Source organism: Ovis canadensis, chromosome 9 (assembly GCF_042477335.2).
Source record: "Ovis canadensis isolate MfBH-ARS-UI-01 breed Bighorn chromosome 9, ARS-UI_OviCan_v2, whole genome shotgun sequence".
Taxonomy (NCBI): Eukaryota; Metazoa; Chordata; class Mammalia; order Artiodactyla; family Bovidae; genus Ovis; species Ovis canadensis.
The window spans coordinates 67,865,810-67,868,813 of NC_091253.1; positions in this window are offsets into that span (position 1 = coordinate 67,865,810).

Consider the following 3,004-nt stretch of genomic DNA (forward strand, 5'->3'; position numbering starts at 1 on the left):
CCTCTCTCACTGGGTGAAATGTGCATTCCTGTATTATTCAGTGGTTTGCCAAGATTCTCCAAACCTGAGTATCATTACCCCTTCCACCAGATTCTTGATAATGATTTTTATGTTGTAAAGATAGAGCCATTCATTAAAATTTTGTCATTATGCTAAATTTTTTATTCAATGAACACTAATATATTTGTGATATTTTTCTGGTTGCCTTATAAGAAGTGTTATATAAAAGAAAGAATCATGAGCTCTGGAGTTAAGACATGTTGAAACTCTGTTTCTACCATTCACTAGCTTGTGACCTTTGGCAAGCTAGTTAATTTCTATGACACTCAGCTTTCTCATCTGTAAAATTGAGAAGCTATATTTGATGTTGTTTAAATTAGCAGTCTTAAATGTCAGATACTTTATATGTTTCCTAGCATATCCTCATAATAGGCACTTGGGAAAAAATAAAGTTTAAGAGAGAGAAGGAAAAAGAGGTCAGGGAGGCAGAATAGAAGAAGAAGAAAATAAAGAAAAGAAGAGAGGAAGGGATATGTTGCCTCGCATACACCTAACAACATATGACAGTTAGTACTGACAGGAGTAGTAATAATAATAATAAATCACCAGAAGATAAACCACATTCTTGGGATATGAGTTCTGGGCTAAGAAGACTTAGAAAATGTTCTCTAATGCAAAATAGCCTTACTTTCAGTCATCTTTGGTTTAGAACTCTTAAAACATTGAGGTTTTCCAAACAATGATTCAAGAGTGAAAGTTCAGTTATGGGACCATAGGAATCATGACACTCAAAAAGAGTTTTCTTGGTATCCATGATTCAGAACCATTATCATGATACCATGTTAATCCTTCTTTCCTCTCACTGGGGTAAATTTTCCTCCCCAAATAGAAATAGCTTAATATTAAAAAAAAAAAAGTAACATAGGCTTGATGTAAAAATTCAAACAATATAGATATAGAGGAGAAAGGAATTGTTCTACTCTCTAGACCATTCCTTTTAGTGATTCGATGAGTGTTCTTTCAGTCTAGCCATATACAAACACATGGAATCTGAGTATGAATTTCTAGTAAAGACGTTGGATGATACATTAAGACTTTGTATAGACTTGGTCTCCCACAGCTTTCATCTTCACTTAGTCATATATCATAGTCATCTCTTCATGTCAAGGAATATAACTATATCTCATTTAAACAAATTGCTTCCAAGTATTCCATTTACATATGCACCATATTTTAGCAAATACTTCCACTTTTCATTGTTAAAAAACTTTAGTAAACATTGTTGTACTATGCATCTTTGTCTATTTAATATTTCCATAGAATAAATGCCTAGAGACAGATTTGAAGGGTCAGTGGTTACACACATTTTAAATATTGATACATACTATAGAATTGCCCCCCCCCCAAAAAAAAGGTTATGCCCTTTTAACTTCCACCAATAGTGAATGATATTACCTAATTCTTCTCAATGAAACTGGCAAAAAATGGGGCTTGCTTTCAGTGGAACTTATCATTTGAAATAGTCAACATGGGCACAAGACGAGTTGACAACAGAAACTTGAGTATGAGGCTATCTAGCCATGATCATCAAGGGCCTGACTTAGGAAATGCAAGTGAATTGGATGAAGAAATAAGTAATATTATGTACAAACAGTCTTCTGCTTAAAAAAAAAGTGTAAGACATTGAAGCAATGTCTCTTGAGAAGGTTTTGGGGAGATGGTGGGACCTTTTCAAGTTCCAGTCAGAGAGATATGGAGTGCCTATCCTTTAATTGTGTCTTTTCAACTGCTTTCCGAATAATGAAACAGGAAAATCACAATGACTGTACTTTGGCCATAACTATTCTCTTAAGGCCAATTAAGACTTCATGAAGTATGTTTTTTTTCTTTTGTACCTTTTGTGGGGTTGAGCATTTGCTTTTATAGTTCCCAATGGAGGTAATCTGTTAGTAAGTATAGGAATAAGTTTGTAATATCATAATTTTCTAGGATAAAAAGACTTACTGTGATTCTAATCCTCTTGAAATGCTTATCCCCTTTCATGTATAAATATGAAAGATTGCCCTACACAGATTAAAGACTGTTGCACAAGTGGGTTTATCAGTCAAGGAACTAGGTAGCCTCATCAAATCAAGGGTAAATCTGCAATAAATGTATAATAATCAAAGGTGTATCAAAACAGAGTTCCTTTGACATGGAAATAGAGAGAAAAATTGAACATAAAATCTAACTTAAAATTCAGGAAACTATGGATTGTGTTTCCTAAAGTTTGGTCCCCATGCCCAAGGGTGCACTTTTGGGACCCTATGCCCTTTAATTACCTTCCCTGCATACACCAGGAAGCTGCCTCCTGATCATTAGTATCTCACAGAACAAGAATTCTACCAAGAATAATTGTTTTGCCTCCATAAAGGTGTCAGTCATTCTTCAAAGGCATATTAACGAGTACAAATGCTGGAAATCTTCTTTGAACTACTCTGTTAAAAACTGCCTCTAGGGTCAGATATTGGTAAATAAAAACTCCATGTAGCAGCAGTTTCATCTAACACAAATAAAATTAACCCCTTGATTATTTCTAAATGTTTTAATCATTAGTACATATGTGAAGAATCATGAATTACTTTGACAAATTAATTTTTTGCCAAGGATTTCTTTAAAAAAAAACTTTTAATTTTGTATTGGGGTATAGTTGGTTAGCAAACAATGTTGTGATAGTTTCAGGTGGACAGTGAAGGGACTCAGCCATACCTAGATATACGTATTCGTTCTCCCCCAAACTCCCCTCCCATCCAGGCTGCCACACGACATTGAGCAGAGTTCCAGGTGTTATACAGTGGGTCCTTGTTGGTTATCCATTTTAAATATAGCAGTGTGTACATGTACATCCCAAACTCCCTAACTATCCCTTCCCCCCATTCTTCCTCCTGGCAACCCTAAGTTCACGCTCAAAGTCTGTGAGTCTGTTTCCATTTATTAAGTAAGTTCATCTGTACCATGTCTTTCC